The 25521-nt window shown below is 45.9% G+C and overlaps 1 long non-coding RNA gene across 3 annotated transcripts in view; it reads right to left on the reverse strand.

Annotated features, from left to right (window-relative positions):
* Window positions 1–25521, reverse strand: part of LOC138274356 (uncharacterized) — a 369814-nt gene that overhangs the window by 8784 nt on the left and 335509 nt on the right. For 2 of the 3 annotated variants that reach the window (XR_011200373.1, XR_011200375.1), the window contains one exon: window positions 2145–2336. This is a non-coding gene — a long non-coding RNA (uncharacterized lncRNA). Of the gene's footprint in view, window positions 1–2144; window positions 2337–21400; window positions 21416–25521 lie in introns of those variants that run through there. The other variant, XR_011200374.1, reaches the window with a different exon arrangement.

A 25521-nucleotide genomic window follows, 5' to 3' on the forward strand; every position in this document is an offset into this window, starting at 1 on the left:
TAACCTTTACCACTGACCGATACCTTATTATGTATATATCTGATAACCAATTAATATTAACTACCTTCATATTATATTGAAATGCTTGTCTGATTTATATGAGCATGTTATGAAGCTATAGTATCTGTTTTTCTTTCCAAGAACTATGTTGTGTAGTAGGCCTGTCAACCCAATGAATAACAGAATATTCCACCAAAATAGTGTTTCAGAAATAATGATTGACATAAATATTGTGTCAATGTATTATTATATCAAGAAAACCACGAGAGAGAATATTGAAGATAAGATTATAATTTTTCTTAAATTAATATTTCTTTTTTTTAAATAAAGTTCTGCATAATAATGTACTTTCAATTATTTTGTGAGTTTTATTTGTTTTTATTTTATACAATATTATTTTAATGTTAAGTATGTGTAATTATTTTTTGGTGTAGTTTCTTTGATTTGATAAACTAAAGATTTTACTATTTTATTTTATTTTATTTCATTGACTGTTTTTGAGGTTGATGGAGAATAGGTTGGGAAATATTTTTTATTGATTTGATTAATAAGTTTGAAATTATTAATATGATTATTAATTATATACATTTATTATTATTTAGTGTACTTTTTCATTGAAAGGCAATTATGTTTTGACTGTTGGTTGGTTCTTTATATAATTGATTTTAATTATTTATTGGCTTTCAATGATTTGGATATTTATTATTGTTAATATTTAGGTAATCATTGCAAAGTTGCAAGCACTTGTGTACCCTATCGGGTGATTAACCACGCTCTATAAATACTGATTGATTGATAGTGAATTTTTTAGAAATAATGTGTATTGTTATTTTTCCGGTGTTATTTTACATTGTTTATCTGGGGATTGTGATTATAGTTTAAGAGAGTGGGAAGTGCTTTAAATTTAGTTTATATTTTTAGTTAAAAAATGTTTTAATATAATTGCATTTATAATCTTTTGTGTTAGTTTAGTGTTTTTATTTATTAATTCTTTATATAAATTATACAACATTGAAAATATTTTCCACATATTTATGGAAATACATGGTATGTTTATAAATATAGCAGAATACATCTGAACCCTCCAAAGTCCATCACTTTTCCTACTGTTGCATAGGTTGAAGTGGAAATAGTACATCTGATCCCCCATCACTCTGCCCCGAAAAATGTAGCACATTCAGTACTATTGATCAGGTTATAGTAGGAATAGTAAATCTGCCATCTCCAAAGTCCACACTTGCCTTACTGTTACTTACGTTAAAATTGAAATAGTAAATCTGTCCCCTCTAAACTCTGACACTTTCCCTACTGTTGGTCAGGGTTAAGTGGGAGTACCCCTCCAAATCAAATTATTTATGTTTTTATTGCAATTGTTTTAACATATATTTTGTGATTTAATTTTAAAGGTTTGTTTTGTTTAGATTGTTTTTGTAGTATTTTTTGGAGTAGTATTTTTATTGTAATATTGTTATTGCATTTTTAAGTATTTTTTTATGTCAAGAATGTGCAATTAAAATTCATTATTTGGATTTTGTAACTCATTATTTATGTTAAATTCATACTTTTATTTATTTAAATGTTACTTTTTAATTTTATTTAAATATTTTTATTTTATGTTGGTAAGCTATATCATTTGATATACTTTTTTATATTATAGTTATACATTTTAAAATGTAATATGTATGTGATATTTTTTTAATTTAGTATATTGGTTAATACTGAAAATTCCATATACTTACCACTTACATGTTTTATGTCAATATTGTGGCCTTCTGTTTTTGTAGTCGATATGTTTGACTTACAATGTTTGTAAAGCTAATGTATGTGTTCTCAATATATTTTTGTTGTTAATATTTTTGGCTTTAATATTCTGTCGTTCACCCGACTATCAGTTGCTGTGGTTGGCCTATGCACGGGTAATTCTTATAACTATTTCACAAGCTTGCCTGTTCCACAGTGTCATGTTCCTATGCAAAGTTACCTAACAACTAGCAATTTTCCTTTCACAAGTTTTTTCTTTAAGCCATGTGTTAGCTAGAGAGCATGGAGAAAGGACTTCCTTCTACAGGGAGGGCATTCTAAAGGATTTAGTTGCTGATAGGAATGGAGCACATGGATGTCTGCTGTAATGCTTTGGCACTGACCTGTTTTTATTTCTTCCCAAGGTTGTGCAATCCGGTAAGAGCAAGATACGATCCCAGAAGTTGATTCTCAAAGCCACCTAAACACTGGAACAGCCTGAATCCCGGCAGAAGATTCAAACCTGATGAAGTGGATAAAATAGGAGAAATTGTCCTCTGCTCAGCTATTATCCTTCTTAGTGTAGATACTTCACTCTGGAAAGTAAAACAAAAGTAAAGTGTATATGTAGAGGGTACTTATGATACAGTCTAAAGAATAACCCAATTTTCTTCTCCTAAATTCAGTTGATCAAAAACATCTCTCTTTCCCACTTAAGACTTTAGTAATAGGGAAAACAATTTATATGTTTTTGATCCCTAGAGAATACCATTACATGATGAATCTGGGAAATGCTGTAACATAAATTATTACCTTTGGTGGAACCCTCCTACTATCTATTTAACCTCATAGGGTGGACTTTACACCGCACAAAGGATCCTCGAAATTATGTCATTATTCTCTAAAATACTTACAACAGAAAGCTGTTTCTGAGAATGAGAATAAGAATAATTTTAAAAAGTCTACAAATGTCCGCAAAAAGCTGAAAAAGAACTATCTTGCGAAAAGAGCACTTTATATTTACAGTTATATTTTGCACCTTGGCAGTTATTGCCAACAGTCATTTGGTGATAATAGCTTTACATTTCTTTTAAAGGTCCACCAGAATTCTACTGTGGAGCTGTGATGCTGGCGCAATCATGAAATGAGTACCAGGACTCCATGTAAGGCAGGAAGGAAGCAGCTATGAGTAAGATAAACAGATACCAGGAAAACAAGCAAGCACCTAGGCCCCAGGTTATGCAGAACTGAGTGGTGGCTGGTGTGCAAACAAGAGTTTAGCAAATAGGGATCAGCATGGTAAGTATCTACAGGTACGTTTCTGTGACAGCAGCAAATGCTAGCCTCCGGTTGTGGCTTTTATTCTTGCTGTGTCCCAAACAACTTGACCGCGAGGTACACGGGACTTCCTTGTGGGCGTAGTCTTCGACACATGGGGCACCGTCGAAAAGACCAGAACATATCCTGTGCGATGGCACCCATTTGCAGTCATGGCTGCATCAGTGCACTCGCATTGGATCCATGCCATCAGCAGACATCTGTCACACAAGTCTGAGTAACCAACAAGGTAGAATGGAAAGATTCTGCATTTATCTCCATGGGTGATGGGATATCTATCTAGTGAGGCTATCTAGTGAGGCTAGTGAGGTGATATACACAATGTTTGGTGTTTTTGTAATATTGACATTGTTAGTATTCATCAAGTCTTAATTCTAATACATATATTCTACACCAAGATAGAGTATAGAGTTTGGTAGGAGCATTGAGGGCAACTGAGAAGATGCCAATTTCCCTTCTAAATGTCTGACTGGTCTGTTGCTTCTCTGTACTTTCTTATTGATTGAATATAGCTCATATACGTTGTAAAGAAATGGCTCCCTGTTGCAGTTACCCCCCACTTTTTGCCTGATACTGATGCTGACTTGACTGAGAAGTGTGCTGGGACCCTGCTAACCAGGCCCCAGCACCAGTGTTCTTTCACCTAAAATGTACCATTGTTTCCACAATTGGCACAACCCTGGCACCTAGGTAAGTCCCTTGTAACTGGTACCCCTGGTACCAAGGGCCCTGATGCCAGGGAAGGTCTCTAAGGGCTGCAGCATGTCTTATGCCACCCTAGGGACCCCTCACTCAGCACAGACACTCTGCTTGCCAGCTTGTGTGTGCTGGTGGGGAGAAAATGACTAAGTCGACATGGCACTCCCCTCAGGGTGCCATGCCAACCGCCCACTGCCTGTGGCATAGGTAAGTCACCCCTCTAGTAGGCCTTACAGCCCTAAGGCAGGGTGCCCTATACCACAGGTGAGGGCATATGTGCATGAGCACTATGCCCCTACAGTGTCTAAGCAAAACCTTAGACATTGTAAGTGCAGGGTAGCCATAAGAGTATATGGGCTGGGAGTCTGTCAAAAACGAACTCCACAGTTCCATAATGGCTACACTGAATACTGGGAAGTTTAGTATCAAACTTCTCAGAATAATAAACCCACACGGATGCCAGTGTTGGATTTATTAAAAAATGCACACAGAGGGCATCTTAGAGATACCCCCTGTATTTTACCCAATTGTTCAGTGCAGGACTGACTGGTCTGTGCCAGCCTGCTGCTGAGAGACGAGTGTCTGACCTCATGCGGTGAGAGCCTTTGTGCTCTCTGAGGACAGAAACAAAGCCTGCTCTGGGTGGAGGTGCTTCACACCTCCCCCCTGCAGGAACTGTAACACCTAGCAGTGAGCTTCAAAGGCTCCAGCTTAGTGTTACAATGCCCCAGGGCACTCCAGCTAGTGGAGATGCCCGCCTCCTGGACCCAGCCCCCACTTTTGGCGGCAAGTCCAGGAGAGATAATGAGAAAAACAAGGAGGAGTCACTGGCCAGTCAGGACAGCCCCTAAGGTGTCCTGAGCTGAGGTGACTCTGACTTTTAGAAATCCTCCATCTTGTAGAAGGAAGATTCCCCCAATAGGGATAGGAATGTGACCCCCTACCCTTGAGAGGAGGCACAAAGAGGGTGTACCCACCCTCAGGGCTAGTAGCCATTGGCTACTAACCCCCCAGACCTAAACACGCCCTTAAATTTAGTATTTAAGGGCTTCCCTGAACCTAAGAATTTAGATTCCTGCAACAACAAGAAGAAGGACTGCCTAGCTGAAAACCCCTGCAGAGGAAGACCAGAAGACAACAACTGCCTTGGCTCCAGAAACTCACCGGCCTGTCTCCTGCCTTCCAAAGAACTCTGCTCCAGCAACGCCTTCCAAAGGGACCAGCGACCTCTGAATCCTCTGAGGACTGCCCTGCTTCGACGACGACAAGAAACTCCAGAGGACAGCGGACCTGCTCCAAAAAGACTGAAACTTTATCCAAAGGAGCAGCTTTAAAGAACCCTGCAATCTCCCCGCAAGAAGCGTGAGACTTGCAACACTGCACCCGGCGACCCCGACTCGGCTGGTCGAGAACCAACACCTCAGGGAGGACCCCGGACTACTCTACGACTGTGAGTACCAAAACCTGTCCCCCTGAGCCCCCACAGCGCCGCCTGCAGAGGAAATCCCGAGGCTTCCCCTGACCGCGACTCTCTGAAACCTAAGTCCCGACGCCTGGAAAAGACCCTGCACCCGCAGCCCCCAGGACCTGAAGGACCGGACTTTCACTGCAGAAGTGACCCCCAGGAGTCCCTCTCCCTTGCCCAAGTGGAGGTTTCCCCGAGGAAGCCCCCCCTTGCCTGCCTGCAGCGCTGAAGAGATCCCTTGATCTCTCATTGACTTCCATTGCGAACCCGACGCTTGTTCTAACACTGCACCCGGCCGCCCCGCGCCGCTGAGGGTGAAATTTCTGTGTGGGCTTGTGTCCCCCCCGGTGCCCTACAAAACCCCCCTGGTCTGCCCTCCGAAGACGCGGGTACTTACCTGCTGGCAGACTGGAACCGGGGCACCCCCTTCTCTCCATTGAAGCCTATGCGTTTTGGGCACCACTTTGAACTCTGCACCTGACCGGCCCTGAGCTGCTGGTGTGGTAACTTTGGGGTTGCTCTGAACCCCCAACGGTGGGCTACCTTGGACCAAGAACTGAACCCTGTAAGTGTCCTACTTACCTGGTAAAACTAACAAAAACTTACCTCCCCCAGGAACTGTGAAAATTGCACTGTGTCCACTTTTAAAATAGCTATTTGTGAATAACTTGAAAAGTATACATGCAATTGAAATAATTCAAAGTTCCTAATGTACTTACCTGCAATACCTTTCAAACAAGATATTACATGTTAAATTTGAACCTGTGGTTCTTAAAATAAACTAAGAAAATATATTTTTCTATAACAAAACCTATTGGCTGGATTTGTCTCTGAGTGTGTGTACCTCATTTATTGTCTATGTGTATGTACAACAAATGCTTAACACTACTCCTTGGATAAGCCTACTGCTCGACCACACAACCACAAAATAGAGCATTAGTATTATCTCTGTTTGCCACTATCTTACCTCTAAGGGGAACCCTTGGACTCTGTGCATGCTATTCCTTACTTTGAAATAGCACATACAGAGCCAACTTCCTACATTGGTGGATCAGCGGTGGGGTACAAGACGTTGCATTTGCTGGACTACTCAGCCAATACCTGATCACACGACAAATTCCAAAATTGTCGTTAGAAATTGATTTTTGCAATTTGAAAAGTTTTCTAAATTCTTTAAAGTCCTGCTAGGGCCTTGTGTTAGTCCCTGTTAGCATTTCTTTTAGAGTTTAAAAGTTTGTTAAAAGTTTGAATTAGATTCTAGAACTAGTTTTAGATTCTTAAAAAGTATTCCAACTTTTAGAAGCATAGGCCCTCATTCTGACCTTGGCGGTCGGCGGAGAGGCGGCGGTCGGACCGCGAACAGACCGGCGGTATTAAAAATGGCATTCTGACCGCGGCGGTCACCGCCGCGACCGACCGCCACTTCCCCACTCCGACAGCCACGGCGGTCATGACCGAGGGGCTGGAGTCTGCGCACTCCGGTCCGGCGGTCGACCCAAGACCGCCAACGGTATCATGACCCTGCTTACCGCCGCGGTTTCTGGCGTTCGGGAACCGCCATGCGAACCATGGCGGTAGGCACTATCGGGGCCAGGGAATTCCTTCCCTGGCACTGATAGGGGTCTCCCCCACCCCCCACTGCCCCCCCGAGTCCACCCCCCTGCCACCCCCCAGAGGTGGTACGAACCCCCTCCCCACCCCACCCCGACATGCACATACACGCACCCCGACATGCACACACCCCCAACATGCACATATACACACCCCCTACACACACACATACACAACGGGGACACATACCCGCACACATACATGCCGACATGCGCACCCGCCGAACTACACACATTGCCCATAGGCACAGCAGCACTCCCCGCCCGCATGCACGCACTCACACACCCCCTCTACACACTCACACGCACACCCCCATGCACGCACACATCACACAACACCCCCCCACCCCCTCCCCTCACGGACGATCAACTTACCTTGTGCGTTGGTCCTCCGGGAGGTGACAGGAGCCATGGGGAGGTGACCGCCAACAGAAGACCGCCAACAGAAGACCGCCACACAGAAATGTGGGTCGTAATTCTGTGAGCGGTGTTCTGCTGGCGTGGCGGTGGAGGTTGACCAGTCTCCACTTTCCCGCCGACCGCCAGTGTGGCTGCTGGCGGTTTTCCGGCGGAACGCTCCCAGCGGTCAGAATGCGCACAGCGGCATACCGCCGCGGTCGGCGGTCTTCACCGCGGCGGTAACTCGGCGGTCTCGCGAAAAGACCACCAAGGTCAGAATGAGGGCCATAATGTCTAGTGCAGAGATGAATGTGGTGGAACTCGACACCACACCTTACCTCCATCTTAAGATGAGGGAGCTAAGGTCACTCTGTAAAATAAAGAAAATAGTAATGGGCCCCAGACCTTCCAAACTACAGCTCCAGGAGCTGTTGGCAGAGTTTGAAAAGGCCAACCCCTCTGAGGATGGCAACACAGAGGATGAAGATAGTGACTTGGAGGAAAATTCCCCCCTACCAGTCCTATTTAGGGAGAACAGGGCCTCTCAAGCCCTGACTCCACAAATAATAGTCAGAGATGCTGGTTCCCTCACAGGAGGGTCCAGCCTCTCTGAAATCACTGAGGATAACCCCAGTGAAGAGGACATCCAGTTAGCCAGGATGGCCAAAAGATTGGCTTTGGAAAAACAGATCCTAGCCATAGAAAGGGAAAGACAAGAGATGGGCCTAGGACCCATCAATGGTGGCAGCAACATAACTAGGGTCAGAGATTCTCCTGACATGTTGAAAATCCCCAAAGGGATTGTAACTAAATATGAAGATGGTGATGACATCACCAAATGGTTCACAGCTTTTGAGAGGGCTTGTGAAACCAGAAAAGTGAACAAATCTCACTGGGGTGCTCTCCTTTGGGAAATATTCACAGGAAAGTGTAGGGATAGACTCCTCACACTCTCTAAAAAAGATGCAGAATCTTATGACCTCATGAAGGGTACCCTGATTGAGGGCTTTGGATTCTCCACTGAGGAGTATAGAATTAGATTCAGGGGGGCTCAAAAATCCTCGAGCCAGACCTGGGTTGATTATGTTGACTACTCAGTGAAAACACTGGATGGTTGGGTAACTGGAAATGAAGTGTATGACTATGTGGGGCTTTATAATTTGTTTATGAAAGAACACATTTTAAGTAACTGCTTCAATGAAAAGTTGCATCAGTATCTGGTAGACCTAGGTCCAATTTCTCCCCAAGAATTGGGAAAGAAGGCAGACCACTGGGTCAAGACTAGGGTAACCAAAACTTCCACTGGGGGTGACCAAAAGAAAGGGGTTACAAAGCCTCCCCAGGAGAAAGTGGGTGACACTAGAAACAAAGAAAAAGAGTCCCCTGTAGGCCCCCAAAAACCAGACCAGGTGGGTGGGCCCAGAGACACAACCCAAAACAAAGGTGGGTACCAGGGTAAGAGCTGGGATGCCACTAAGGCATGGTGCCATAACTGTAAACAGACAGGGCACCACACCAAGGACACTTCTTGTCCCAAAAACAAACCCCCTAGCAAAATTCCAGGGGTGACCAGTGTAGCCATTGGGGATGACTCCTCAGATGAGGAGGTCTTCATAGCCTTCAACTGGAAAAAGGGCCCAACAGGTGAGTTGGAGATTCCAGAGGGAAGTAGACACTTCCACCACCTACTGGTGAATGGAATCCCAGCCACTGCCCTGAGAGACACTTGTGCCAGTCACACTATTGTGCATGACAGGCTGGTGTTCTCAAACCAGTACATCCCAGGTGAGACTGCCAGAGTAAGAGTTAGCCCAGACAGGGTCACTTGTAGGCCAGTAGCTTTTGTGCCCATAGAAGTGGGTGGGACTTTTAGCTGGAGAAGGGTGGTAGTCAGTACAGACCTCCCCCTTGATTGTCTCCTTGGAAATGACTACCCAGAGGTTAGTCAGAGCCCAAGAGAGGAACTGGTCCAGTGCCAGTCCTCTCCCAAGGATTCTGGAGTTCCTGCCTCTGCAGTAAATGCAAGTAGGCCCCAGAAGAAAAAGAAAAGAAAACAGTGTAGGAAGGGTGGACAACCTTTAGCCAAGGTTCCAGCAAGCCAGGGAGATTCTGCTCCAGTAGGGGAGAACTCCAAAAATGGCACTGTTAAAGTCCAACCTGACCCACAAGAAGTCCTGGCTAGTCAGGCAACTGTTAAGCCTGAGTGGGTAGCTCCTCAGCTAACAGAAGAAAGAGTGGAAGAAGGGTGTTTACTACAAGATGTGGTAACCCCCCACTCTAATACAGCAGACAGGCACCCTGAACCCAAAGAAGCCTGCAATTTAGCCCCCTCCCTTGTAGGTGAAGAGCTAAAGGTGTGGTTCTGGGCACTGACAGCTGTCAGTGGCCTCTGCTGGGTGTTAGCCTTTATGGCTGCACTATCCTTGGCTTGGTGGTCTGACCCCATGCCAAATAGCAAGTTAGGCCCTCTGACCCTGTTGGTCATGGTGGGGTTACTCCAGCTCTGGGTAACCTCTTTGGGTAAGCTAGGGGTGACCCTGGCTAAAATAAGATTAGCAGAGGTGGATACCTCTAACCCCAAAATAGAGAGAATGGGTGGAGACATAAAAAGTACAGACAAGAGGCAATTCAGACTAGGTCCTATCACTGTGGAAGTGGGTCAGTTCCCCAGAGGGAATGACCTAAACAGGAGGATGTAAGGCAGAGTAGGCCCTGCAACAAACCAGCCTATTTCCTCTACTCTTCCTCGCCTGACAGACTAGGAAGACTCTCCCAGCTTTGGCTGAGTCTCCTGGCCTGTGGGCTGGGGGGGGGCTTGTGTAAAGAAATGGCTCCCTGTTGCAGTTACCCCCCACTTTTTGCCTGATACTGATGCTGACTTGACTGAGAAGTGTGCTGGGACCCTGCTAACCAGGCCCCAGCACCAGTGTTCTTTCACCTAAAATGTACCATTGTTTCCACAATTGGCACAACCCTGGCACCTAGGTAAGTCCCTTGTAACTGGTACCCCTGGTACCAAGGGCCCTGATGCCAGGGAAGGTCTCTAAGGGCTGCAGCATGTCTTATGCCACCCTAGGGACCCCTCACTCAGCACAGACACTCTGCTTGCCAGCTTGTGTGTGCTGGTGGGGAGAAAATGACTAAGTCGACATGGCACTCCCCTCAGGGTGCCATGCCAACCGCCCACTGCCTGTGGCATAGGTAAGTCACCCCTCTAGTAGGCCTTACAGCTCTAAGGCAGGGTGCCCTATACCACAGGTGAGGGCATATGTGCATGAGCACTATGCCCCTACAGTGTCTAAGCAAAACCTTAGACATTGTAAGTGCAGGGTAGCCATAAGAGTATATGGGCTGGGAGTCTGTCAAAAACGAACTCCACAGTTCCATAATGGCTACACTGAATACTGGGAAGTTTAGTATCAAACTTCTCAGAATAATAAACCCACACGGATGCCAGTGTTGGATTTATTAAAAAATGCACACAGAGGGCATCTTAGAGATACCCCCTGTATTTTACCCAATTGTTCAGTGCAGGACTGACTGGTCTGTGCCAGCCTGCTGCTGAGAGACGAGTGTCTGACCTCATGCGGTGAGAGCCTTTGTGCTCTCTGAGGACAGAAACAAAGCCTGCTCTGGGTGGAGGTGCTTCACACCTCCCCCCTGCAGGAACTGTAACACCTAGCAGTGAGCTTCAAAGGCTCCAGCTTAGTGTTACAATGCCCCAGGGCACTCCAGCTAGTGGAGATGCCCGCCTCCTGGACCCAGCCCCCACTTTTGGCGGCAAGTCCAGGAGAGATAATGAGAAAAACAAGGAGTCATTGGCCAGTCAGGACAGCCCCTAAGGTTTCCTGAGCTGAGGTGACTCTGACTTTTAGAAATCCTCCATCTTGTAGAAGGAGGATTCCCCCAATAGGGATAGGAATGTGACCCCCTACCCTTGGGAGGAGGCACAAAGAGGGTGTACCCACCCTCAGGGCTAGTAGCCATTGGCTACTAACCCCCAGACCTAAACACGCCCTTAAATTTAGTACTTAAGGGCTTCCCTGAACCTAAGAATTTAGATTCCTGCAACAACAAGAAGAAGGACTGCCTAGCTGAAAACCCCTGCAGAGGAAGACCAGAAGACAACAACTGCCTTGGCTCCAGAAACTCACCGGCCTGTCTCCTGCCTTCCAAAGAACTCTGCTCCAGCGACGCCTTCCAAAGGGACCAGCGACCTCTGAATCCTCTGAGGACTGCCCTGCTTCGACGACGACAAGAAACTCCTGAGGACAGCGGACCTGCTCCAAAAAGACTGCAACTTTATCCAAAGGAGCAGCTTTAAAGAACCCTGCAATCTCCCCGCAAGAAGCGTGAGACTTGCAACACTGCACCCGGCGACCCCGACTCGGCTGGTGGAGAACCAACACCTCAGGGAGGACCCACGGACTACTCTACGACTGTGAGTACCAAAACCTGTCCCCCCTGAGCCCCCACAGCGCGCCTGCAGAGGGAATCCCGAGGCTTCCCCTGACCGCGACTCTCTGAAACCTAAGTCCCCACACCTGGAAAAGACCCTGCACCCGCAGCCCCCAGGACCTGAAGGACCGGACTTTCACTGCAGAAGTGACCCCCAGGAGTCCCTCTCCCTTGCCCAAGTGGAGGTTTCCCCGAGGAAGCCCCCCCTTGCCTGCCTGCAGCGCTGAAGAGATCCCTTGATCTCTCATTGACTTCCATTGCGAACCCGACGCTTGTTCTAACACTGCACCCGGCCGCCCCCGCGCCGCTGAGGGTGAAATTTCTGTGTGGGCTTGTGTCCCCCCCGGTGCCCTACAAAACCCCCCTGGTCTGCCCTCCGAAGACGCGGGTACTTACCTGCTGGCAGACTGGAACCGGGGCACCCCCTTCTCTCCATTGAAGCCTATGCGTTTTGGGCACCACTTTGAACTCTGCACCTGACCGGCCCTGAGCTGCTGGTGTGGTAACTTTGGGGTTGCTCTGAACCCCCAACGGTGGGCTACCTTGGACCAAGAACTGAACCCTGTAAGTGTCCTACTTACCTGGTAAAACTAACAAAAACTTACCTCTCCAGGAACTGTGAAAATTGCACTGTGTCCACTTTTAAAATAGCTATTTGTGAATAACTTGAAAAGTATACATGCAATTGAAATAATTCAAAGTTCCTAATGTACTTACCTGCAATACCTTTCAAACAAGATATTACATGTTAAATTTGAACCTGTGGTTCTTAAAATAAACTAAGAAAAGATATTTTTCTATAACAAAACCTGTTGGCTGGATTTGTCTCTAAGTGTGTGTACCTCATTTATTGTCTATGTGTATGTACAACAAATGCTTAACACTACTCCTTGGATAAGCCTACTTCTCGACCACACTACCACAAAATAGAGCATTAGTATTATCTCTTTTTGCCACTATCTTACCTCTAAGGGGAACCCTTGGACTCTGTGCATGCTATTCCTTACTTTGAAATAGCACATACAGAGCCAACTTCCTACATACGTGTTTTGAGAAATCTGTCCATTATCCTTGCTCTGCAGAGTCACAGGCTACAGCCACAACTCTTGGCAACTATAGGAATTCTACTCTGTGCACTCAATAAATATTGAGATATATGACATTGTGACACCCAAAAGGCTGGAACAATAGATGGTACCTCAGCTTAATCTGCAGCATCAACAGAACAGAGTTGATCCAGAACATGTTCTGCCTGACTGACCTAGACTACACAAAATACAAGCCCCAAGAAGCCAGGTCATTCAGCAGGGTTGGTGACCATAACCCATCATGTCATTGTTTATCTCACAAACAGAAAGAGTTTCCTGTGGTCATCCCAACAATTTCATCCTTACCTAAATGAAAAGCAAAGCCACGGCAGTACCTACCTGGCCAGTGCGTGTCCAAAGATGTCTTGAGAAGCGTGTACAATGCTACCAGACTCAAAGAGCTCCCCAAGGCTATCTCCCCTAATGTCAATGTAGTGTGACCTGTGGCAACAGAATCTATTCTGATAGATTGCCAGTTGGTTATCTTGCAATTGCCCTCCTGAAATTCTGCCAAAGGGAAAGTAAGCAGGCATTTCAGGCTTAAAACAGTGTACACAGTGTCTACGATCAGGGCAACATGGGCTCCAGAGGCTTATTGAGGTGCAGAAGCATTGATGTGATAAGCCACTAACACGGATATGTGAAGCAAAGAGCTAGAAGCTCATGTAAAATATTGCTATCATCTGCTTGCATTGTCTTTTCTCCCCCGACCCCCACTTTCTGCCCCACACTGCATATGCTTTTTTAGTTCGGACCTCTGAATAATAAAGGCAGGCTTCTGAATACTTTAATGCTGTGTATGTGGACATTTTGTGGAATTCACCCAAACGCAGCAGTGGCTGCCACAAATCTCAAGAGGAGGGGCAGGTGGGGGAGGGGAATACAAAATAATTTTAAAAAAACTTACCTCTTCCTGTCACCATCATCTGCTGCCTCAAACCTCTTCTACTGTCAAGAACATGCTCCCCAGCAATCTTGGGGCTGCTTTCATGCTAAAGCTAGCATGAAAGCAGAATCAGGATTGGTCTGAGCAGCTTGGACTGCCGCTCCGACACAACCCTGGAGCCTGTGCAGTTGCTCCAGTCCGGCTGTTCAACAAAGCCGGGCTGGAGAAACCTAAGTGTGAATGTGTGTTTGGCTGGTCTGAGATGGCCAGCCAAACACATATGCACACTTAGGTGCATTCTCTCCTCCTGCACCCTCCCACCTCCTATGGCACACCCCACCCCTCCCTTTGCATGCTGTTGGCTGAGCCTGCAGCTGAAAGATAAATGATAAGCAAATACTCTTTATCTTTCATCTCCTGGCATAGCCAGGGGGGACGCTCCTTTGCCATTGCGAAGAAGTCACCCCTACCCAAAAGTGTGGAATTGTATAGTGAAAATACGTTTGTAAATCAGTGTGCCGTCTTCACACTAAAATTTTACTCTTCTTAAAAGAAAAAGAGAGTATCAATAAATACAGAAACAGCATCAGTGGTAAAGATGATCCAGACATGCAATTTAAAATGTATCTACGTTTTTGCAGCTATTGCTCTATATATTTGTTGCACTTAGGGAGCTACAACATACAATTGTGATAGGAACATGTTAGTATTTAATGCTTTTACCAGCAGTTTATTTGCAAGGCTTAGAATATATGAAGATGTATTATATGTAGAACCATGATTCAGATTACAAGAATAATTAAGGATAAGCTGTTAATAAATTATTCAGCAAAATAAATGCAATAACACATACATTCTGTGATTATTATCTGAAACATATGTATGTAAAACTAAACTTTAGTGTATGGTGTCAAATTATGTACATAAAAATTACAAGTTGATGTCAAATATAACCGTGGAGTCAGTTTGAAGGAGCTTGTACTAAAACTGTAGACGAATACTCATCAGTTATGTTCCAGACATCTTGACAGTGCCAATTTTTCAGAAAAAAGTGTGACAGTAACAGACATTTTTTACATGAAATATTTTTTTAGGAACATGATTTCATGACACTAAGCTTAAAATACTGCAGGCTGATTTATGCTCTTGGGATAACATTCATTACATAAATTTACCATGGGTTCTGAAATAAATTAAGTATAAATTGTAATTTATTTCTTAAGTCAGTCATGTTTGGCATATTAATGTATCACTACACAGATATGCATAATTTCCATGAAAGGATATTATTGTATACATATTGACTCCAAGTGGTACGGCTAAAATTCTCTCTCACACTCTTGCTCTCTCTCTCTCACACACTCTCTCGCTCTCTCTATATATATATATATACTCTCTCTCTCTCTCTCTCTCTCTATATATATATATATATATATATATATATATATACATATATATTTATATATAGACATCGGCAAGGATGGCACTTGCCCAATCATATGCTTAAAGATTTTGTTGTACAAATGGAAAAAGACTTTGGGCCTCATTTGAGCTTGGTGGATGGAAAAATCAGTCTGCCAAACACTCAACAGGGTGCCCACCGCCTATGCGGTGACCTACCAGCCAGAGTCATTACGGGTTTCTTGCTAGGTCGGCGGGCGGAAACCTGAGTTACCGCCCACCGGCCTAGCGGGAACAGGCTACAGCCTTGTTTCTGGTTTCTGATACACAGTGAACATTGCGACGGTGCTGGGCAGGGGGCCCTGCACTGCCCATGGGAAGTGCTTGAGCAGTGCAGCTGCCCATGCCAAGTGCATGGGCATTTCAGGGGGTCCCCTGTGGCCCACTGCACCTTTTATCCACCAGCCTTTTCATGGCAGTGTTACAGCCATTAAAAGGCTGGTGGAGAACGATGTCGTAATCCGCAGGGCAGTGCTGCATGAAGCACTACCCTGGCAGATTAGGATCTCCGCCAGACTGCTGAGATCCAAGATCCTGGCAGAGCTTACTGTTCCCTAGTGGTCGGACCACCAGGGTTGTTACGTGGTTGTCGGACCACTGCATAGGCGACAGTCCAGACTGCCACTGCAAGTGTGGAGGTCATAAGACTCCTATTGATGCCCATAGTCATTTTCTAGCTCGGCGTGGATGGCACTGTGCCAATCCTATGCTTAAATCTTTGCTAGAAAAACAGACATTTGAGGTGAGCAAATCTAGAGTGTCCCTGGTGTTTCAGGGTGCTCCTTACTGGAGCTGCTCTCCATCTAAACTTGAGAACTACCCAGAGTTCTCTCTTCTGATTTGCATAATTTATGCATCACTCTAACCCTGAAAGGGTGTTGTTTTTACTTATACTGGTTGCTCCCTTGTGTCTGGACAAAGCTAATCCTTTTTGGAGCTGTAATGACATCGAAACACGTGTCAGGGGTTGCTTTTGCTCATTCCAGGTTGGTTTGGATGGTATTTTACCAGTCCAAAGCTCCAATACTGTGCCTGAAGTGTTGAAAGGTTTTTGTCATTTTATAACTCAGCAAGGATGGTACTGGGCCAATCCTATGTTTAAAGATTTTACTATACAAATGGCAAAAGACTTTGGACCTCATTACGAGTTTGTCAGTCTTTTGGAAAGACTACTGCAGTGGCCGCCACCATGTTGGCAGTAATCCGACCACAGTATTAAGAGTCACACTGTGAAATCCACCAAAAAATAGACACATTTCTGAACCCGCAAGGATACTGGAGGATGGATGAGCGGTGGTCCCACCACCAGCACCGCCAGCCTGACAAAAATCCTCCCATTAGATTACGATCCACAAAACACGACAGCGGTTCTGCCATGAAAGCAAACCATTGGCAGTGCAAACTGTGGTGGTCTCAACTCACTTCAGTCAGAACACCACACCACATTGGATAGTTAGAATACCCCACACCTGATACACATCCACACACCTACTCGCTGCACTATTTAACACATTCCTATACAACCCAAAAGCCTTTGCAATCAAAACGCTGCACACAGCCACAGACAACCAAAATCCCAGAAAGTTTAAATTTGCAAGAATAGGCACCCATTAACACTTCACTATGCACACATTACACACCTACACAACATATAAAACACATATATTAGCACCACACACAAACCACAACACCCATCACCCACTCACATCACACACCTACACCACACCATTTACCTAACTCTGCAACTTTTCACTTTGAACATAACCACACCGTCTTCCCAACCACTACCATGTCCCCACAAAACCACCCACGTTTCACTGATGAGGAATTGAGTGGATGAAATTGTCAGGGTAGAGCCACACCTGTTCGGAGCACAGGTCTAATAAACATCTATTGCCAGGAAAATTGAGTTGTGGCAAAGATAGTCAACAGGGTGAATTCTGTAGGGGAAGACATAAGGAAGAGGTGGAATGACCTCAGGGGAAAGGTCCATTTCATGGCATCCAGGCACCAGCTCACGGTACTGAAGACTGGCTGTGGGCACCCACCTGCTCCCCCTATTTACACATCTTGGGAAGAGAAGGTCCTGGACATCCAGCATCCTGAGGGCCTGACAGGAACACCTGGGGGGTGGACTGGTAAGAATCCACAACATTCACATCACCCGATTGTCTAGTCCTGCATGCTCTTTCACTACTTAGACCCACCCCAATTAACACATTACCAACTAAACTATGTCCTAATCACCTAATACCTAATACCACTCTCTGGCATGCCACATGTCCACTACACTCACCTGCCATCACAGCCCTTGTAAAAGGCATGTGAAGTACTTGCTAATTATAGCAGTCCTTCTCCCAGATTGCAATATTCCAACAATTTCAAAACCTGGACACTGCACCAAATATTACATGTCATGCATATATCTACATCATCTTGATTGTTCTAGTGTGGAACAGTGCATGTCAATGACAGCAATGCAATGGATCACTCACACTAGCATCCCAAGCAATACACAGATATAGCTGAGTGCCCAGTTAAAATGGCCACAGATTAAAGATACCAAGCTAGAAATATGCTCACCAGGTTTGGAAATTCAGATGGCTGAGAGGATGCACATGCAGTACATACAGAAACAGATCAATGTCCACTGCTTACACACATACTATGTTCCTACAAAGACACCAATGTGCATTGTACAACTCGTATTTGTGCCATCTGTCGTGGCAGGCAGTTCACTAGGTAAGAGAGGTGAACAGCCATGTCAATAATCATACAATATCAGATGGCATCAACAGTACAAACAGTTCCAACCTAGTCTAACACCTCTATACATGGAGTACGGAATTCAAGTCACAGAGTTGTATTTTGTACTAAGTTATTCTGTGCAGCAGCTGTCAATGTAATTGCTCGGGATCATGTTAAGGCACTGTCTGCATCTCACACAACTACAACAATACCCCCAATTTAACATGAACTCCATGTTTTACTCCTTCACAGGTAACCTTGCCATTGTCACCATGGAGAGGATACCAGAGACTGCCACTACCCCTCTGGATGAAGGTCCCAGTTAGGACAATACCCCTGGATGTCTGGACACTGATAACGAACATGGCCCATCTGGGACACCTAGTCAGTCAGCAACTGTCATCCTCACCCAGCTTACATCAACTCCTCCCAGCCCTGTTGCATCTACATCACAGGTAACCATTCATCCCCAAACCTGTGTCCCAAGGACTATTTTATCCATTGTGTGCCCCACACTGCAGGTACCTGAGTCTCACATTGCCACCCCTGACAACGATGGACCTGCCACCACGGGGAGTGGGCACACTGTGCCAGGGGCCCAGGCACGTGGGGGTGGGGGGTGTGGAAAGGATGCTGTGGGCAAGAGGATGGGGTCTCAAAGGGACAATACTGGCCAGGAAACCATCTCCCAAGTCTTGGGAGCCTACCAAAGTTCCCAAGGCATGATGGGCCAAGTTATCACCATGTTGGGAGAAATCCAAAACCTGCAGAGGGACAACCACCAGGAAGTCATGCAGCAGTGGCGGGCATAAAATGCCACTTGTCTTCCATTGCAGGGGTGCTTCCACCAGCAAGGAAACATCAGACCCTTCTATATCTGTGGCTGCTAGTGGAATGGAGGTCCTGCCAGGGGAAGGACAAGCCTCAGACACCCCACCCTGTGTAGCTGAAGAACACCCTCTCCCCCGCAAACCTGGACGTTCACCCAGACTTCCAGCCAGCAGGAGCAGATGCCAAGACCAACCCAATGCCAGGAAATAAACCTCTCCTGACTTGTACCCCTTGTGTGCCACAGATACACCCTGTTGGCTGTTTTGTAACCAATCTCCTATGGTGCAAGGGCACTGGACTTGTGTATCTTCATGGTGTAGCAGCTCCCCTCATAATTCCAGACACCATAACGGAACCCATCACTGTTTATTTGGTGTGTTTTATACATTAATAGTCACATGTTGTTTTTATTTCCATAATAAATCACACTTAAACATAGGTCCATATCTATGCATGCCACCTCTAGTCAGAATATGTCCCTCTGTAATGTACACCCATTGTTATGGACATCAAACATGGACTCCATCAGCAGGAGACTCAATACAATAGGATTGTAACAGGACAGATTCCAAAAAAGCTGAAAACTACAATTACACATTGGTAGATATGTAAACAGCACATAGAGCATGACTGAGAGTAGCATCATGATATTTGCTAAGCTGTCACACAATGCTAAACCATATTATATAGACGTTAGGGTCATGTTAGTCTACCAACAAGGCAGGAGACACACAGATTGGTACTTTGTATCACCTGGTAAAGCCTTATCACGTACCCACACATCATAGCTTCCAAATATTCATATGCCATGGTACAGGCAGAGATCAGTACTGATGTCCCCAGTCCTGGAACCTTACATTTACATTGGTCATATACCTGTGGGCTTGTCATTCACCTATGTCAGTCCACAGTGACATGCACATTGGTTTGCAAAGTTGGGACACACTGACAGCTATGTTCAAGGTAGATTACATAAACAGAAACCATTGTGATGGGAGAGGCGATGGTCCTATATTTACACATTTGCCAAACACATATCCAGACACAATTGACACCATTTGACAACCTCCTGAACCCTACAGGTGAATTTAAATGGGAAAACACTTTTCCACCCCAGTGTCCTGACAGTCTAACAATGTTCGTTACACTCCACATAATCAAGACTAATAGTACCTGGTTTCAGCCATGTTCACTTCTCATATCTGTCTGCAATTCCCATCTGCTTCTCACACTGTCATTTGCCAAGGATGATGTAGGAAACACGATCTAGGCAAATCTGTGATTGAAAGGAAAAAGGTATAGGACATAACAGAATACACTCCTCAAATCAGAGAAGTCATGTCCACAATTGTGACATTGCATCTGCTATAATAATACATGATACAGTAGACCACTCTGGCCTGTACACAATACAAACTTTCAGTCTGCATGTACAACTCACTCATAGGCATGGGAGCTATCTACAACCCCACAGATGATACAAGAAAGGAGATGACATGCTACCCATGTACTTCAGGTTACAAAATAATATCACATTACGTCAACTTCACATACGTATTGGTCAGTTGAAATACTGATTGATGAGATCTGCCCTAGAGTCTCTTGCTTCATCTTCCTCTGGCTCTTCATCTTTTTACAATCTACATTTCCACACACAGGTTCTGCTGGTTCCCCCTCATCTGGTATAAATGGTATCTGTCGTCTCAGCGCAAGATTGTGGAGCATGCAGCAGGCAACTATTATTTGACATACCTTGTTGGGTGAGTATAGGAGGGCTCCTCCTGACATGTCCAAGCACCAAAATCTTGCCTTCAGGAGCCCAAATGTCTACTCAATGACATGTCTTGTCCTCCCGTAGGTTTCACTGTAGCAGACGTCCCCTGGTGTAGTTTGGTACCTCACTGGTGTCAACAACCAAGCACAGTTTGGATTGCCAGAGTCTCCTGTGAACAATTTGGTAGAACAACACAAACATATACAAGGGACATGCAACATTGTGATGGCAGGAGACATACATTGCAAACACACATTTCAATTGTAACTTACCAACCAGCCAGGCCCTCGCTGTGTGGAGTCATGTCATCAGCAGTGAGAAATAGCTGTTCTGCATGATGAAGACATCATGGACTGATCCTGGATACTTAGAAATGACTTGTGAAATGTACTGGTCTGCCAGATACACCACTTGAACTTTTATGAAGTGGTAGTTTTTCCTTTTCCTTTACACCTGTTCATTGGCACTGAGGGGAACCAAGGCTACATGGGTGCCATCTATGTGGTTCCAACCACATGTGGAATGTGTTCCATTGCATAAAACTGTGCCTTCACATAAGCCAAATTTGCACGTTGGGGAAACCTGATGTAGCTGTCCAGGTGTTTCAACAAAGCACACAGTACATTCTTTAAAACTAGACTGAACATAGGCTGAGGCATCCCTGCAGTTAGGGTGACTGTATTCTGAAAGGACCCAGTGGCCAGGAAGTGTAGCACTGATATGACTTGAACAATGGGAGGTATGCTATAGGGATTGCAAATGGCAGGCATCAGATCTGGCTCCAACTGATCACAAAGATCCATGATAGTAGGACGATTCAGCAAACACGCCTGGATACAATATCTCTCCTCCATGGTGTGCAGGTCTACAAGTGGACGGTACACTGGTGCTTGTCTTCTTCTCCTCATGGCAGGGTAACTGTGAAAATATTTAAACATAGTATGTGACAGGTAGCATGCACACATCATATAAAGTTAAACAACTCACACATACCTGCTGTTGAGGTTGGTTACAACCTCTGACATCTACAGTACAGCACTTAGCTATGCATCCAATGACACCCTCCTTGGTGCACATTCCCTCAACTAGCTATTGAACTACACATACATATTCATTTGTTACTGAATATTTTTGTAAGTCCCATTGACTTGACATGTCTTGCACATATTGTTGCACATTATCTTCATTTTCAAAGCTCATAGGAACCTAAGAGTAGGTGTACATTGCTATCACCACATGTCCTCCAGTTGCACAGCATTTACTGCACAGATGCACAAATAGACAACTAAACATGGAGGCAGTACTTACAGATATACGGCACAATATGGGTTAAAGTTTATTACGCAGATTTTATAAATCTTCCATACATGAAATGTGCTTAAAATGGCAGCCGTCTGACCTACTGTACTGAACATGTGGAAGTGACCTATATCCATCGGCGGAAGTCGTCATGGTGGTAGGTGGTCACAACCACAGTGGAAATTGCCATTGCAAGACATTTCTGCCTTTGGCGTACTTGGGCCAATGGGGATGTCCAACGGCAGTGAGGGCCATGTATGTGGTGGGCGTGACCGCCATCTTCTGCAAGATTGCCCACTTGACTCCTGACATTGCTGCCTGCAAAACCTCCACTATCTAAGCTGCTGTGTACTGCCTCTGGGAGCTATCATGCCATGTCCTGCAGGTGCCCCAGCCTTCACCCCTGAAGAGCTGGATAGGCTCATGGAGGAGGTCCTACCCCTGTATGAACAGCTATATGGTGCACCAAAGGAGCAGGTGAGTCCACTGCAAAACCAATGTGTGATAGGTGTGGTGTTTGATGGTGTACCTGATATGTAAAGTAGTGGAGGTGTTAATGCATGTAGATGCTAATTTGTAAATGAGTGTAAGCTGAGAAGATGGGAATGTTTGCCTACTTGCTATCACTGTCCACTACTATTGGTATGGTGAATGTGGACATTACTTTTTCCTTTTGTTTGTGTCATCCATGCAGGTCAACACCCATAAGAAGAAGGGAATTTGGTGTGCCATTTCCAAGCAAGTGCAGACCCTGGGTGTCCACCGCCAGCAGAGGACCCACTGTAGGAAGTGGTGGGAGGACCTGAGACGCTGGGCCTGGAAGACCACAGAAGCCCAGCTGGGGATGTCCATCCAATGAGGGAGGGGGGGCTGTCGGACCTTGACCCCCCTAATGGCCCGCATTTTGGTGGTGGCCTACCCTGAGGTTGATGAACGTTTGAGGGCAGCATAGTAGCCACAAGGGGGTAAGTACTGACTGAACCAATGTACATGCCTCTGCAATTTCAGTGTATGATGTATAAGTATCTCATCTGTGACAATGTGGTAAGTCATACAGGTAAATTGTTTCCTAGGTAGACATAGTATTACAGTAGGCAGCATAGAAACACAGATGTGGCAACAGTATTGTGTATAGGGACATGTTCATAACCTGTGTCAATCAAATGGTATGACTGCATGTGTAGATGCAGATGAGAATTGTCAAAAGTGCAATTCTACTCAGCCATACGAATGTGTAACCCACTGTTTCATTGTTAGAAATGGGGTTTCTGGTTGGCTAGGGAATGCACCTAAGCCAAGCAGAACCAACCCACCCTAGTCAGGGCACGGGAGTTACACATCCAAGATAACCCCTGCTCACCCCCTTGGTAGCTTGGCACGGGCAGTCAGGCCTATCCCAGAGGCAATGTGTTAAGCGTTTGCACAACACACACAACAGACGTGATGCACTATCCCCACAAAAAAAGGAAACACAACACCAAGTTATATGAAAATATACTGTATTGTACGCAACACAATTATTAGACCAAACATCACACCAGTTGTATCCTGCTACCTTAGCAGTTGACAGAACATCACACATTAGTTACTCTCCAAACTAGCAGTAGTCACATATAACACATAGGTTACTCAGTATTCTGCAACATAAGCACTAGTCAGGAAACATGTTATTACACTAAAACACTTGTCATAAGATTATCATAAACGCCCTTATTATGAACATTATAAAACGTATGGCAAGTCATAAAAACATATTAGCATGTTATGCCCATAAAAGGAACATTTTCACACATATATGAGAACATCATCAAACAGGTAGGCAACATATAAATCAACAACAAGCCTCTAAAAAGAACTTATGATGTACATATTGTCTCTTGGTAGTACCTGGTTTTCTGAGGAGACACCTACAGTGCCAAAGAACGAAGAATGGGCACCTGGCGCTCCTCTGTGCAACGTGGGGGCCTCCCTAGAACTCCTGGATAGAGGGGGGCAGAACACACACCCTCTGCACTACCGACGGTCCCCCCTGGGCCTCCACCAGCCCTCACGAGGGGGGCCAAGGTCAGCAATTACTTTTGGTAAAGGAGGGGGTGCCACACCCCCCCTCCGTTTTAAGGAAGGGCCTCTCCTGGGGCCCACGAATCACTGGGGGCTCCCTGGGCCTCCAGGGCTCTTCCACATGGGGGTGCACAACAAAGGGCTCAGAAATCCAACAAGGAGGGTTCAGTGACAACCGGGGTCCCCTGGTACAGTAGGGACCCTCACCTCTGGTCCGTACTGCTGATCAAGCGAGCCGGCAGGGGAGTGCAGCGTGGGGCGAGATGGGCGGCTCCAGCCAGCCCTGTCTTGCTCTTAGAGTTGGAGACCGTGCGTCCTGGGTCTCCACATGCCGTGGGAGCTGCATAACTCAAGACCCCAATTGGCCTTGGGCGAAGGGCTCTGGCAGGGAGATCCTCCTGTCCTCCTTCTGTACCTCTTCGGTGAGGTGCAGCACTCGATCCAGGCTGCGGCGGTGATCCTCAGGAGATGGTGCCTGCCCCAGCCCTGGGGGCACTAATTACAGCGGCCCCATTCCCCGAGGGTACCACCACATCGGGCTTCCCTTCTCCTTCTGTTCCTTGTGCTCCGGGGGCACACCGGGCAGCGCGTTTCAATGTGCTTGTTGTTCTGCTCACACTTGGGTTGCGGTGGTGAATAGTAATGGTAAAAGCGCTCGCCGGGGGAAAAATCTCTCAAGGCGCTTAACGCCACTTTAACAGAGCGCTCTCCCCAGGCACTTGTGCAGGGCAAAGGACAAATGCTCTCCAGGCGCTTGAGGACCAGAGGCAGGACACCAGCAGCACTCCTCATGCTAAAAATGGATGCAGGGGTCAGGGGCCACAGCACCCCCCCTCTGGGAGACAATGTCCTGGAAGAAGGCCCAGAGGTGAAGGGGCCCAGCAACAGGCCAGCACACAGAGGATGCAAGCAGGTGGCCAGCCCTTTCATTAACCAAGCAGGTCACAGGTCAGCACAGCAGCAGTAGTCCATGGCGGTTCCTGGTGAATCCTTCCAGCCTTTGGTGTCCAGTTCCAAGATGATTCCAATAGTCTCCAAGAATGTCCAAATTGTGGGTAAAATTCCCCTGTACTTATACTCAGTTTACAGTGTCTGAGGGGGTTCCAACCAGTTCCACCTGGTTCTGGGAGTGCCCCTTTTTTCCTCCAGCTCAGGCTCCAAACATCAGTGGGGGGGTAAACGACCCTATTGTGCGAGGCCAGGGCACAGCCTTTACAAATGCAGGTGTGCCCCACCTCTCCCTTCTCTCAGCCCAGGAAGCCTATATAATATGTAGATGCACCTCTGTGACACCTCTACCCTCTTCCCTCCCTATGTGCAGGCTGTCTCAAAAGTATGCACAAATCCCCAACTGTCAGTCTGCCCAGACGTGGATTGGAGTCAAGCTGCAAAAAACACTAGAGTCATAAGCACAGAGGAATGCGCACTTTCTAGAAGTGGCATTTTTGTAATAGTAATAAAAAATACACCTACACCAGTAAGCAGCATTTCTTATCACAACCATACCAAACATGCCTACACTACCCCTCATAAATCAGACAATACCCCTTACACATAAGGCAGGGCATTTCTAATGCAATCCTATGAGAAGGCAGCACTCACAGCAGTGAGACACCAAGTTAGGCTGTTTGTCACTACCAGGACAGGCCACGCAACCGGGCACA

This window comes from Pleurodeles waltl, chromosome 2_2, assembly GCF_031143425.1.
Source record: "Pleurodeles waltl isolate 20211129_DDA chromosome 2_2, aPleWal1.hap1.20221129, whole genome shotgun sequence".
Classification (NCBI taxonomy): Eukaryota; Metazoa; Chordata; class Amphibia; order Caudata; family Salamandridae; genus Pleurodeles; species Pleurodeles waltl.